Genomic DNA, 16,009 nt, shown 5'->3' with positions numbered 1-16,009 from the left:
CTATGGTTTCTCTCATCTCACAAGCACACACCATGGAAGAAAACCACACATGCACACACACTTCACCAAGAAGAAAACCAACAGGCTTTGCCAAAAGGCTTTTCTCCTTGGTCACACGGAGGATACATCTTGACTCCAGCCCACACAGCCTCTTTTCATCAATGCAACATATATATACACAAAGGTTAGGCACTCATGCGATGCAGCCCACGGCTCTACCAGCTCCACTAAACTCTCCATGCACTAACCACTAGCTGCGGCCTCTAACTTGACTCGGCTGCTCGTCCAACATGCACGGCTCAATAAACTAGCCCACTAACCAACTAACTCCATGCACTACATGCATGCCCGCGTACACCGCTCGAGTAGCTCCTTCTCAGCAGCGCACGCCGCGCTCATACGCGGACAACGCGGCCGGCGTCCAACAGATCACCAACGGCCTCTGACTCAACCTTCACCTACACGACGGACACGAGCATGAGCCTGGCTCACGCGCCATCACGACAAACACACACGCACGCACACCACCGCACGCACACATGGCATGGCTTGCTGCTAACACAATTGATGGGTTGGGCCGAGCTCCATAGATAATTCGGACTTGCCATGAGGTCCGTTGTGGATCATTTGTGGCCAGGAGGGCCAAGGCCGAATAGCTACTTTAGCTTAGTGCAACAATTCCTTGGTGTTGTGCCACGCACCGATGCTGTAAAGAGGTCGGCGTGCATGGAAGGCTCGCCGATGGCCCTTGCCCGTGTCAAAACATACTGGGCGGAGATGGATGCCACCACTGTTGCGGCACAGGGTTCGGCCATAGGCCGAGTGGCTGCCAAGCACTACTTTGAAGAAGTTCTTGAAGGCGCTCGTTCGATAGAGGCTCAGTGCTTCAAGAATATTATGTTTAAGTGAAATGTATTCCCATTGTAACAACAATGTTTTATTGAGTTTATCAAGGCTGTATTTATACTTTTGCCCGAAAGTACTATGATGCCTCCTGTGCGGCCGTTTATGTATATATGTATATAACCTGGAAGATGGCAGTCGTCGGCTTCAGCCCCCACGCATATAATGCGGGGGTGTTCGCAGAAGACGCATGTTCACACTTGATCCAACATCTTGGTCCAATAAGGAGGTGATAGCGCAGCGAACTAGGCAATCGGACTATAATCCTCTAACACTTTCACTTAGCCAGAGGAGTTTGACAGTGGGGCTACTATATAGCCCCTGGTGGCTCCGCGCTCATCCGAATTCGGGGCACGTACATGCCTGGCCGGGAAACGGCCCTTCGTTAAGGCGGAGGAATCCCGAAGATTCCGCTAGGTTATCGAGTGGTTGACCAGTCTCACGCTATATCATGACAGTCAGTTTTCGGCTTTCGCTACTAAAATGCTCGTCCGGATGAACCAGGGCACAATCGCAGTAGTTCTCCTAGTGCCGCCTTAGACAATAGAGCGGAACGTAAGGAAGCAAAACATAGGAGCCGGGCAAACCCAACATTTGACCAAAGACATGATTCGGAGCTGATGCATATAAGGCCAAACTCGCGACACCGAACACTCCCTAAGGTATTTGGTCTTTATGATGTAAGGCGGGCCTAAGCAGTGCCCTTTGTAATAAGCCCCTAGTGTCCAGGTACGTGCAATATTCTGACGTGGCCACATGCCAATACGTCGGCATCCTTCTCAATTGTACTGAGAATCTGGGGGATGTGTATCAACAAGAGACAGTAAAAAAAGGTTTACACAGGGTCTTAATCTAAAAAGAATCCTTGGAACGGGTCCCTGCTGCACGTCTGTGCCCGTGTCTCTGTTGTGCCGTATCCTGGACGGGTGTAGCACGATGGTCATCTGTAAAAGATAGGAACTTAGGTGAAAAGTTGTCGTGCAAAAAGGTTGGTTATACTAAATAAACCATGTACAGATCAAGATGAGTAAAGTTGAGCCTAAATGTCACTTGTTTACACGCGTTGAGCCCCTTGTATTGTTATAGGGGTATAGCCATCAAACCTGTATCAATTATATATAGCTGCACCGGACCCGTCTAACCGTATCCGTGGTCTTAATGACCTGTCAGATGCTCTAGTTGGTGAGGTCGCCTAGTGTGCGGCTGCCAAGGCGGCCGCACGGTCTTCCGCGCGCAAGGAGCGCTCAATATTTCCATTTACTGTAATGATGCCACGTGGACCGGGCATCTTAAGCATGAGAGAAGCATAATGCGGTATTGCGTTAAAGCGAGCGACAGCTTCGCATCCGAGTAGTGCTTGATAGCCACTTTGGAACGGAGTGATGTGGAAGGTTAAATTTTCGCTGCGGAAGTTATCGGGAAAGCCGAATATAACCTCTAGTAGCAGGGAGCCCGTGCAATGGGCTTATGGGCCTGGCATTACTCCTTTAAAGGTAGTATTGCTATGGCTAATTTTTGTTGGGTCTATCCCCATTTAGCGGACTGTGTGCTGATATATCAGGTTTAAACTACTACCGCCGTCCATCAGGACTCGTGTGAAGTGGTATCCGTCAATTATCGGGTCTAACACCAAGGCAGCCCATCCTGCATGCCGGATACTTGCCGAGTAATCCTGATGGTCAAAGGTGATCGGTTGGGACGACCAGTGGAAGAACTCCACGGTGATAGGCCCTGGGACATGTGTCTCTAGGAGTGCCGCTTTGTTTCTCCCCTTCATCACGTGTAATACGTTTACTGTTTTGATTTCTGGCGGGAATTTCTTCTGTTCCCCAGTGCTTTGCTTGCGAGGCTCGTCCTCATCTTCGCTTGGTGTATCCTGCCCCTTGTGTTCGGCGTTGAGCTTGCTGGACTGCTTGAAGACCCAACATTCTCTATGGGTATGATTTGCAGGTTTATCGGGGGTGCTGTGGATCTGGCATATTTTGTCCAGAATCTTTTTTAGGCTGGACAGTTCGTCTCTGTTGCCATTGGAGGGCAGCTTTTGCTGACCTGGCCGAGAGCTTCTGAATCCGGCGTTTACCGTCGTGCTCTTCGAGCTGTCTTCTTTATTCTGGTGCTTGTTTTTGCTGCGTCGTGGTTTCCCGTTTCTATCTTGACTTCTGATGTACTTGGGTCGCTGGTGCTGCATCGGGCTAACCAGCTGGCCTCGCTCGTGCAAAAGCCGGTCATGAGGCTTGTTAATGCTGCCATTGTTCTCGGCTTTTCTTGGCCGAGGTGTCTGGCAAGCCATTTGTCTCGAACGCTGTGCTTGAAAGGTGCTAAGGCTTCGGCGTCTGGACAGTCGACTATTTGGTTCTTTTTAGTGAGAAACATGTTCCAAAACTTTCGGGCTGACTCTCCGGGCTGTTGAGTTATATGACTTAGATCGTCTGCATCCGGTGGTCGGACATAGGTCCTATGAAAATTTGCCCAAAAAGCGTCTTCGAGCTCTTCCCAGCTTCCAATGGAGTTTCCGGGGAGGCTTTTAAGCCAGTGCCGAGCTGGCCCTTTGAGCTTGAGGGAGAAGTACTTGATGGCGTGGAGATCGTCTCCTCGAGCCATGTGGATATGGAGGATGTAGTCCTCAATCCAGACCCCAGGGTCTGTCATTCCGTCGTACGCCTCTATGTTTACGGGTTTGAATCCGTCTGGAAATTCATGGTCCAGCACCTCATCGGTGAAACATAGGGGGTGTGCAGCGCCCCTGTATTTGGGTGTACCGTGGTGTTCGGATTTTTGTTGTGTTGCATTGTGTGCTGGAGCACGCTTTCTTGGCCCGTAGATGGATCTGGTTGCGCCGTACTTTTTTTTTAATATTTACTGTGGGGTAAAACCCCACAGCCCATTTATTATAAAAAGAAAAGGTCCAGCAAAATACAAAGCACTGAGAAAGTGCCAAAATAAAAGGAGTCCTATCTACAACTTACCTAGAGTTAGAAGACCCAAGTTTAGCTGAAGCAATCCTAAATTTACAAAAGGGCATTGACCCAAGCTAACAGTTGAGCTCTAAGAGTACTGTTAAGTGTGTGAGACAAAAGGAGAATATCATGTACAAAATTGCACCTCCAGGTGGCAAAACGAGCCTGCTCTCCTCTGAAGATCCTCCCATTCCTGAGGATCCAAATATTCCATGCTGCAGTGAGCATCACCTCAAAGAAGAAAGGTTGACTAAAACTTGATCTAGCATTGGCAACACACTCCTGGATATTAGACCTCTGGGACCAGTCAATCTGGAGGTAGTTCCACACTCTTGAGCTGAAATTGCACTGGAAGAACAAATGAGATATGTCCTCATGGACATAAGCATTACATATAACACAAAGATTATCCTCAGCTTGGGACCTCCAGTGTCTTCAAACCAGCATGTCTTTGGTGTTGAGTCTATCAAAGAACAATAACCAACCAAAGACTTTAATCTTCATGGTGCATCTGCTCTTCCATAACCATTTGCATGGCATAATAGTGGGCATATGGGAATGCATGATGGTATAGAACCCTTTGGCCGAAAAGGACCCAGATTTGGAAGGCCACACCCACTGGTCAGGAAGTAGAGGATCCCTTTGCAAGTTAAGCAGACAACCTTCTAGAATTGTTAACTCAGCAGCCGCTTCTTGTGAGATGGGTAGGTAAAACATGGAAAAAAGATCCTGGGTCTGAAACACATCCCTGACTGAGACCTTGTCATCAATCACGAAAGAGAACAGTCTAGGAAGCCTCCTTACCAAGGGTAAGGAAGAACCAGCCACATGCCATGCATCATGCCAGAACAAAGCAGTGTCCCCCATGTTAATATGAACAGAAGCAATGGCCCTATAAGAATCATTCAGCTTGAAGACATCCCTCCACCAAAAAGAGCCAGTCAATACAGTTGCCTGAGGGACTATGTTGTCATAATAGGAATCCCATATTAAAGAGACCCAAGGAACATCATGCTTATTGAAGAATTTATGCAGATGTTTCATGAGCACTCCCTGATTCTGGATATTGAGATTGAGAATACCCAGACCACCCTTATCTTTAGGTCTGCAAACCAGATCCCAAGCTGCCAGAGATTGTTTTGGTGTATCTGTATTCCCTCTCCAAAGACACTGCCTGAAGATCCTATCCAACTGCTTAATGATGCCAAGAGGTATATGCAAGGTGTAGAGGAAATAGATTGGCATGGAAGTTAAGACTGAAGTCAACAGCTGCAACCTAGAGCCCTGGTTGAGCATGGCAGAACTAGTAGATAGCCTTCTTTCAATATTATCCACAAGGGGGAGGAGATCCACAATTCTGGGCCTGGTGGTACCAAGGGGTAGACCTAGATAAGTGAAAGGTAGTTCTCCTACCTTACAACCCAGAAGAGTAGCCAACCTGAGAGACTCCTCATTAGATATATTCAAAGGTATCATAGAGGACTTGGCAAAATTCACCTTGAGACCAGTAGACTGCTGGAACACAGCCAACATATTCTTAAGGGCCACCAGTTGTTCATCCATAGCTGGCAAAATGATGATTGTGTCATCTGCATACTAGATAATTGGGTAGTTAGGATCATGGGATGGGATTGGGAGTGTCAGAGTCCCTTGAGCCCTCATTTGGTTAACCACAGACTGCAACAGATCAGTAGCAACAAAGGATCACCCTGTCTGACCCCACACCTACATTTAAATTGCTTCCCTGGAATGCCATTAAGTAATACAGAAGATGTACCAGATGACAAAATCTCTTTAACCCAAGCAATCCACTTGCTATCAAAACCTTTATGATGAAGGACTTGTAAAATTACCTCATGCTCCACTGTATCAAAAGCCTTGGCAAAATCTAGCTTCAGGATTATGATTGGCCTCTTTGACTGCTTGCATTGATGTATATACTCAAATGCCCATGCAAGGCAATCCTGAATGGACCTACTTTTCAAAAATCCATACTGGTTCTTATGAATACATTGCAAAATTACTTTCTGTAATCTGTTTGCCAACAGTTTGGTGAGGAACTTCGGACAGCTGTTTGTAAGAGAAATGGGCCTGAAATCATCAGGCCCTTGAGGAGAAATCATCTTAGGAATAAGGGTGATGAGAGAACCATTGATGTTCTCCAAAGATATCTGTCCATCATAAAAAGCATGTATGAGATGCAAAAAGTCCTGTTCAATGATAGGCCAGCATTTCTTGATAAACATGCCATTAAAGCCATCCGGTCCAGGTGCTCTGTCAGTGGGTAGCTCCGCTAAAACCTTGTTTATTTCCTCCTGTGAGAAGGGAACAGAGAGTACATCAAGCCCTTCCACTGGTTGGATCAACTGTGGGAGATCAAATCCCATGTTAATACCCTGAGCATGACCCATCCTATTCTTAAAGGAGGACCACAAAATTCCAGCCATTTGTGTATGATCAGAGACTGGATCATTCCCATCAACCCTAAGACTAGCAATTGCATTTTTCCTCAATCTTTCTGAAGCCATTGCGTGAAAGAACTTTGAATTCTCCTCCCCCACCTTGATATATCTGATTGTACACCGTTGTTTCCAATAAATGTAATGGATACGCAGCAAGTTCTCATGGTGCAACTTGACTATCTTTCTAAAGTTAAACTCCGGAGTTGTGAGAGGCCTCCATTCCTCAAGCCCATCAAAATGCAGGATGACCTTGGCACAATTCAAAGTCAGCCTTTTAATGTGAGAGATGCTTTTTCTCCACACTTTGAGATCCATTCGCAATCGTTTGAACTTTCGGGAGATAATTGCAGCCGCAGACAGATCAGAAAAAACCGGCTCCTCCCAAGACCTCTTAACACAATCCATAAAACCTGGCATGTCAACCCAATAATTCTCAAAACGAAAAACCCTGGCATTTGGAATAGTGGTGTCAATGGAAACCACGCATGGCACATGGTCAGACGAAGTTTTCGCTAAAGGAAGTACTACAGTATTTGGATAAATGGAAATCCAATCTGAAGTTGTGAAGAACCAATCAAGTTGCTCGAGCAGAGGGTTTTCCTGCATATTTGACCATGTGTAACTTCTCCCTTTCAAGGGCATCTCCAAGAGACCCAAATGACCAATTATCTCATTAAAAAGGAAGATGTCATTAACATTTCCCCTCGGCAGGTTTCTGTTATCCATAGACCTTATAAAGTTGAAATCCCCGAGAAGGAGCCAGTGTTCAGTAGTAGGGATAGTCAGATGGTAAAGCCAATGAACAAAATCATCGCAAAGAGGCCCATCACAAGGCCCATAAACGGACACTAGGGTCCAGGTCTCAGCATTGTGCACCGAAGTAAACGAGACCACAACACCGAATCTCTGAATCTCAATGAGTGTGCAAGTGAAGACACCAGAATTCCAGATGACAAGAATACCACCAGATGCACCTACTGAGGGAGCAAAAACAAAATGATCAAACCGCCGCGGGCAGAAGGTTCTAATCGTCCTAATATCAAACTCCTCGCATTTGGTTTCGTGAAGGCACACAATTGAGCACTGACTCTCTTCAATTTTCGATCGAACATCTCTCTGCCTGTCCGCAGAATTGAGACCACGGACATTCCAGCACAAAACACGCCAGTTACGATATGATGTACTAGCCATTAAAAAACTATATAGCAGGGATAATTCAGCCCACTGCTTAACAGTGCAGCTTCAATAACAACAAAGTTCAAAACATCCATACACGATAAACCCATAGACTGCCGGCAGTGCTTAGATATAAAAAAACATAAAAGAGATAACCGTGGGCCACAAAAGGAAAGTCAAATAGGCCCACAAAACACCCCCACCACTTCATAGAGAAGTACTGATAATCACTCATCATTGGAAACTGCATCCTCATCAGACTTCTTAGAGGGAGCCATAAGCTTCTCCTCTGTCAGATCAACAGCTGGGATGCCCAAAGCATGGCCGACCGCCTGCATAACCGGAATTGGGGTTTCCGGTGGCAGCTGAGCCTGCTCCATGGACTCTTCTTCAGATATCTTCAGTTTCTTCCATCGTGGTCTCCTCTTGGGTGATGGTTTAACCAAGATTGCAGAGATAGGTTTGAGCCCTGAAGATTTAGCGCAGCTCCTAGTCATTCTCCTCGTGGATCGTGTACTTGCTTGTGTGCGGCGTCGTTTACCGCTCTATGTTGGACATGAGGTCGTCTATCCGACCGGATGGCTATTTTGTTTTTTGATTGCGGGGGATCTAAGGCCTCCTCATTGAATTCAGGAAGCAGCTTTCGCTTCGGGTAGCTCTTTGTGTGGCGACTACCGCCGTATTTTGCTGCAGTAGTGAGTACTTTACTCCATCTAATTCTGAGTGTGTCTTGTGCAGCCCTGAGCCTTTGCTTCTGCTTTTTCAGACTCCTCGCAGTGGCAACAAGCCTTTGATGGGTATTCTGTTGCTCCGGGTGCCTATCCGGTGCGATGTCATCCGGACTATTATCTTCGCCGGAGTCAGATTGTTCGGTTTGATTCTCCGTGTTGTCATGGTCGTATGGTGGTTCAATGTCGTGTTTGTCATCCGCTAGCTCACCCTGCTCTATCGCTGGGTCTATATGATCGCTGTTTCTGCCGAGGCGGGATTTGGAGCGGCGCTTACGCAGCCGCTTTGACTGCTTCTCGAGGGAACAATCCTCCGCTGCGTCCTTCCGTTCCTCGTCGTCATTTTCTTTCGGTGTGTCCACCATGTATACATCATATGACGAAGTGGGGCGTCCAGTGCCCTGTGGGCAGTGGCTCCTGTTCGTCTCCTGCATCATCGTCCATACCGTCGATTTCTTCGGAGTCGAAGTCGAGCATGTCAGTCAAATCATCGACAGTGGCTACTAAGTGGGTGGTGGGTGGGCGGCGAATTTCTTCGTCATCCGCATCCCAATCCTGATGGACATAGTTCGGCCAGGACTCTCCTGACAAGGAGAGAGACTTTAATGAATTCAGTATGTCGCCGAAGGGCGAGTGCTGAAAGATATCCGCGGAGATGAACTCCATGATCGGCGCCCAGTCGGATTCTATAGGCACGGGCGCAGGCGGTTCGGAGTCCGTGGCCGGGGAAGAGTCCGGCAGTTCGGCGTCACGGCTCCCGTGAAGGGTAAGGTCGATACTCAGCTCGATCACCGCTGAGAATGCGGCCTCCGTGGCCGGGTCTATCCACCCGTCCATGGATGGCGCAATTGGCTCCGAATTGAGGGTCGGAGCGGTTGCCGGTGCGGTCTCCTGAACACTGTCCGATGGCAGAGCTAAATCATGCTCATCGTGATCGTGCAGCGCACTCGGCAGGGGCTCGAATCCGTCGAAGCTCAAGTCTCCGCGGATGTCGGTCGTGTAGTTTAAGCTTCCAAACCTGACCTAGTGGCCAGGGGTGTAGCTCTCAATCTGCTCCATATGGCCAAACGAGTTGGCCCGTAGTGCGGAGCTGCCGGATACAAAGATCTGTCTGAGGAGAAAAGTCTCACCCCGGATTGCATCGCTATCGATGATTGAAGGAGCCATCCAGCCTAACGCTAACGACACAGAGGAACTCTCAATGAAAGCACCAATGTCGGTGTCAAAACCGGCGGATCTCGGGTAGGGGGTCCCGAACTGTGCGTCTAGGCGGATGGTAACAGGAGGCAGGGGACACGATGTTTACCCAGGTTCGGGCCCTCTTGATGGAGGTAATACCCTACGTCCTGCTTGATTGTTCTTGATAATATGAGTAGTACAAGAGTTGATCTACCACAACATCGAAGAGGCTAAACCCTAAAAGCTAGCCTATGGTATGATTGTTGTTGTTAGTCCTACGGACTAAACCCTCCGGTTTATATAGACACCGGAGGGGGCTAGGGTTACATAGACTCGCCAAGGAGAGTCCCATCCGGACACGGGACGAAGTCTTCAATCTTGTATCTTCATAGTCCAACAGTCCGGCCAAAGGATATAATCCGGCTGTCCGGATACCCCCTAATCCAGGACTCCCTCAGGGTACCTTGCTGCACTTTTGTTACTATTATTGTTACTTGCTCGATACAAATTATCTTGCTATCAAACTACTTTGCTACTTACAATTTCAGCACTTGCAGACATTACCTTGCTGAAAACCACTTGTCATTTCCTTCTGCTCCGCGTTGGGTTTGACACTCTTACTTATTGAAGAGAGCTACAATTGATCCCCTATACTTGTGGATCATCAAGGCTATTGTCTGGCACCGTTGCCGGGGAGTGAAGCACCTTTGGTAAGTGCAATTTGGTAAGGAAACATTTATATAGTGTGCTGAAATTTATTTTCACTTGTTACTATGGAAAACAATCCTTTGAGGGGTTTGTTCGGGGTATCTTCACCTCGACCAGAACCACAATTAGCTACCCCTCAACCTACTGCACCTACTGAAAATATTGAATATGAAATTCCTTCAGGTATGATAGAACTACTGCTAGCTAATCCTTATGCAGGAGACGGAACCGAACATCCTGATATGCACTTGATATATGTAGAACAAATTTGTAGATTGCTCGAGCTTGCAGGTTTACCCAGAGATGAAGTTATGAAGAAGGTTTTACCTTTATCTTTGAAGGTAAAAGCATTGGCATGGTATAGGCTATGCGATGATATTGGATCTTGGAATTGGAATCGATTGAAACCGGAGTTCCATCAAAAAATTTATCATATGCATCTAGTTCATCGTGATCGGAATTATATATGTAATTTTTGGCCTCGTGAAGGAGAAAGTATCGCTCTATCTTTGGGGTGGCTGAATTCAATGTTACACTCATGCCCCAATCATGAGCTCTCAAGAGAAATTATTATCCAGAATTTTTATGCTCGGCTTTCTCGTAATGATCAAACCATGCTTGATACTTCTTGTGCTGGTTCTTTTATGAAGAAGACTATTGAATTCCGGTGGGATCTTTTGGAAAGAATTAAACGCAACTCTGAAGATTGGGAACTTGGCGAAGGTAAAGAGTCAGGAATTAAACTTAAGTATGATTGTGTTAAATCTTTTATGAATACCGATGCTTTTCAAAAATTTAGCACGAAATATGGACTTGACTCTGAGATAGTAGCTTCCTTTTGTGAATCATTTGCTACTCATGTTGACCTCCCTAAAGAGAAGTGGTTTAAATATCACCCACCTATTAAAGAAGAAATTAAAGAACCGGTACCAGTCAAAGAAGAAACTATAATTTATAATGTTGATCCAGTTGTTCCTACTGCTTATATTGAGAAACCACCTTTCCATATTAGGATAAAGGAACATGCTAAAGTTTCAACTGTGGTCAACAAAAGCTATATTAGAACACCTAAACCTGATGAACAAATTAAAGTAGAACCTAGTATTGCTATGGTTAAGGATCTCTCCGAAGAAAATATAGATGGGCATGTTATTTACTTCTGTGAAGAAGCTGCTAGAATTGCCAAACCTGATAAAAAGGATAATTGTTGTTGGCATGCCCGTTGTCTCAGTTAAAATAGGAGATCACTGTTATCATGGTTTGTGTGACACAGGTGCTAGCATGACTGTTATTCCTTATTCCTTATATCAAGAAATCATGAATGACATAGCACCCGTAGAGATTGAAGACATAGATGTTACTATCAAACTTGCTAATAGAGACACTATATCACCAATTGGGATTGTTAGAGATGTTGAAGTCTTGTGTGGGAAAATAAAATACCCTACTGATTTTCTTGTTATTGGTTTCCCACAAGATGACTTCTGTTCCATTATCTTTGGTAGACCTTTCTTGAACACCATTAATGCTAGAATAGACTGTGAGAAACAAATTGTCGATGTTAGTTTTGGTGATGAGTCCCATGAGTTTAATTTTTCCAAGTTTAGTAGAAAACTTCATGAAAAAGAATTGCCTAGTAAAGATGAATTAATTGGTCTTGCTTCTATTGTTGTGCCTCCTACTGATCCAGTAGAAGAGTATTTGCTAGACCATGAAAATGATTTACATATGCATGAAAAATGAAATAGATAAGATTTTCTTTGAACAACATCCTCTGCTTAAACACAATTTGCATATTGAAAGTCTAGGAGGTCCTCCTCACTACTGTAGGATGCTGCTAACGTGACACTACGATCAGAGACCTTTCGACGAAATTGTGTGCGATGCAACAATCACAAACGATGGTGTAAAAGAACCGTCAAAAAAGGTGCAAAACGTTTGTGATGGCGGAGCCATCAAATACGGTTCAGATTTTAGTTGCGTGTGTGATGCAGGGCATACGGTTCAGTCCAATGAACTATTTGAGATGAGGCGGAACAAAAGAAACGGGCAGCCTGATGAAGGCGTGTGCGATATACAGCAAATGATTCACCCGGATAAACTGTTTGTGATTAGGCAACACAAAAGAAACGTCCAGCCAGATCAAGGTGTGTGTGATTGAGGGCATACACTTCAGAAGGATTAACTGTTTGTGATTAGGCAACAGAACAGAAACTGGTCAGCCAGATCATAGTGTCTGCGATTGATGGCATACACTTCACATGGATGAACTATTTGCGATTAGCCACAACAAACTAAAACAGTTAGATAGATCAATGTGTGTGTGCTAGACGGGCACACACATTCTAATTAAAAGAAGCATGTGCGATGGTAATAAGGAGCACGCACGGTTGTTGGAACAAGACCTGTGCTGACATTGCAGAGGTTTGCAGGACAGTAGCAAATTTCCCTCAAGTGGATGACCTAAGGTTTATCAATTCGTGGTAGGCGTAGGATGAAGATGGTCTCTCTCAAACAACCCTGCAACCAAATAGCAAAGAGTCTCTTGTGTCCCCAACACACCCAATACAATGATAAATTGTATAGGTGCACTAGTTCGGCGAAGAGATGGTGATACAAGTGCAATATGGATGGTAGATATAGGTTTTTGTAATCTGAAAATACAAAAACAGCAAGGTAACTAATGATAAAAGTGAGCGAAAACGGTATTACAATGCGTTGAAACAAGGCCTAGGGTTCATACTTTCACTAGTGCAAGTTCTCTCAACAATAATAACATAATTGGATCATATAATTATCCCTCAACATGCAACAAAGAGTCACTCCCAAGTCACTAATAGCGGAGAACAAACGAAGAGATTATTGTAGGGTACGAAACCACCTCAAGTTATCCTTTCTGATCGATCTATTCAAGAGTCCGTAGTAAAATAACACGAAGCTCTTCTTTCCGTTCGATCTATCCTAGAGTTCGTACTATAATAACACCTTAAGAAACAAATCAACCAAAACCCTAATGTCACCTAGATACTCCAATGTCACCTCAAGTATCCATGGGTATGATTATACGATATGCATCACACAATCTCAGATTCATCTATTCAACCAACACAAAGAACTTCAAAGAGTGCCGCAAAGTTTCTACCAGAGAGTCAAGACGAAAACGTGTGCCAACCCCTATGCATAAGTTCACGAGGTCATAGAACTCGAAAGTTGATCACCAAGACATACATCAAGTGGATCACGTGATATCCCATTGTCACCACAGATAAGCACATGCAAGACATACATCAAGTGTTCTCAAATCTTTAAAGACTCAATCCGATAAGATAACTTCAAAGAGAAAACTCAATCCATTACAAGAGAGTAGAGGGGGAGAAACATCATAAGATCCAACTATAATAGCAAAGCTCGCGATACATCAAGGTCGTGCCAAATCAAGAACACGAGAGAGAGAGAGAGAGAGAACAAACACATACCTACTTGTACATACCCTCAGACTCGAGGGTGAACTACTCCCTATTCGTCATGGAGAGCGCCGGGATGATGAAGATGGCCACCGGAGAGGGATTCCCCCCTCCGGCAGGGTGCCAGGACGGGTCTAGATTGGTTTTATGTGGCTACAAAGGCTTGCGGCGGCGGAACTCCTGATCTAGGTTACTTTCTGGAAGTTTGGGTATATATAAGAGGTGTTGGAGTCAGGAACAAGTCAGGGGGGTCCCCGAGGCAGCCCCAAGATGGGGGCGCGCCCAGGGGGTAGGGCGCACCCCCCACCCTCGTGGTGGCCTCGGGACTCCTCTGGTCCATCTCCGATACTCCGTGCGCTTCTTCTGGTCCAATAATAATGTCCATGAAATTTCAGGTCAATTGGACTCCATTTGGTTTTCCTTTTCCGCGATACTCAAAAACAAGGAAAAACAGAAACTGGCACTGGGCTCTAGTTTAATAGGTTAGTCTCAAAAATCATATAAAATAGCATATAAATGCATATAAAACATCCTAGAGGGATAATATAATAGCATGGAACAATCAAAAATTATAGATACGTTGGAGACGTATCAAGCATCCCCAAGCCTAATTCCTGCTCGTCCTCCAGTAGGTAAATGATAAAAATAGAAATTTTGATGTGGAATGCTTCCTAACATAATTTTCAATGTAATTTTCTTTATTGTGGCATGAATATTCAGATCCGAAAGATTCAAGACGAAAGTTTAATATTGACATAAAATAATAATACTTCAAGCATACTAGTAAAGCAATCATGTCTTCTCAGAATAACATGGCCAAAGAAAGCTATCCCTACAAAATCATATAGTCTGGCTATGCTCTATCTTCATCACATAAAATATTTAAATTGTGCACAACCCCGATGACAAGCCAAGCAATTGTTTCATACTTTTGATGTTCTCAAACTTTTTCAGTCTTCACGCAATACATGAGCGTGAGCCATGTACATAGCACTATAAGTGGAATAGAATGGTGGTTGTGGAGAAGACAAAAATGAGAAGATAGTCTCACATCAATTAGGCGTATCAACGGCTATGGAGATCCCCATCAATAGATATCAATGTGAGTGAGTAGGGATTGCCATGCAACGGATGCACTAGAGCTATAAGTGTATGAAAGCTCAAAAAGAAACTAAGTGGGTGTGCATCCAACTCGCTTGCTCACGAAGACCTAGGGCATTTTGAATCCCATCATTGGAATATACAAGCCAAGCTCTATAATGAAAGATCCCCACTAGTATATGGAAGTCACAACATAGGAAACTCTCTATCATGAAGATCATGGTGCTACTTTGAAGCACAAGTGTGGTAAAAGGATAGTAGCATTGCCCCTTCTCTCTTTTTCTCTCTTTTTTGTTTTTTTGGGCCTTCTCTTTTTTTATGGCCTCTTTTTTTTCGTCCAGAGTCTCATCCTGACTTGTGGGGGAATCATAGTCTCCATCATCCTTTCCTCACATGGGACAATGCTCTAATAATGATGACCATCACACTTTTATTTACTTACAACTCAAGAATTACAACTCGATACTTTAGAACAAGATATGACTCTATATGAATGCCTTCGGCGGTGTACCGGGATGTGCAATGAATCAAGAGTGACATGTATGAAAGAATTACGAACGGTGGCTTTGCCACAAATATGATGTCAACTACATGATCATGCAAAGCAATATAACAATGATGGTGCGTGTCATAATAAACGGAATGGTGGAAAGTTGCATGGAAATATATCTTGGAATAGCTATGGAAATACCATAATAGGTAGGTATGGTGGTTGTTTTGAGGAAGGTAAATGGTGGGTTTATGGTACCGGCGAAAGTTACGCAGTACTAGAGAGGCTAGAAATGGTAGAAGGGTGAGAGTGTATAATCCATGGACTCAACATTAGTCATAAAGAACTCACATACTTATTGCAAAAATCTATTAGTTATTGAAAGGAAGTACTACGTGCATGCTCCTAGGGGATAGATTGGTAGGAAAAGACCATCGCTCGTCCCCGACCGCCACTCATAAGGAACACAATCAAAAAATAAATCATGCTCCGACTTCATCACATAACGGTTCACCATTCGTGCATGCTACGTGAATCACAAACTTTAACACAAGTATATATCAAGTTGACAACTACTCAACTAGCATGACTCTAATATCGCCATCTTCATATCTCAAAACAATCATAAGGAATAAAACTTCACATAGTATTCAATGCACTGTATATGAAAGTTTTTAATATATCCCTCTTGGATGCCTATCATATTAGGACTAATTTCATAACCAAAGCAAACTACCATGTTGTTCTAAAGACTCTCAAAATAATATAAGTGAATCACGAGAGTTCATCTATTTCTTCAAAATAAAACCACCACCGTGCTCTAAAAGGATATAAGTGAAGC

Source organism: Triticum urartu, chromosome 5 (assembly GCF_003073215.2).
Source record: "Triticum urartu cultivar G1812 chromosome 5, Tu2.1, whole genome shotgun sequence".
Lineage (NCBI taxonomy): Eukaryota > Viridiplantae > Streptophyta > Magnoliopsida > Poales > Poaceae > Triticum > Triticum urartu.
The sequence above is the reverse complement of the archived record's forward strand: the minus strand, read 5'-3'. Positions refer to the sequence as shown.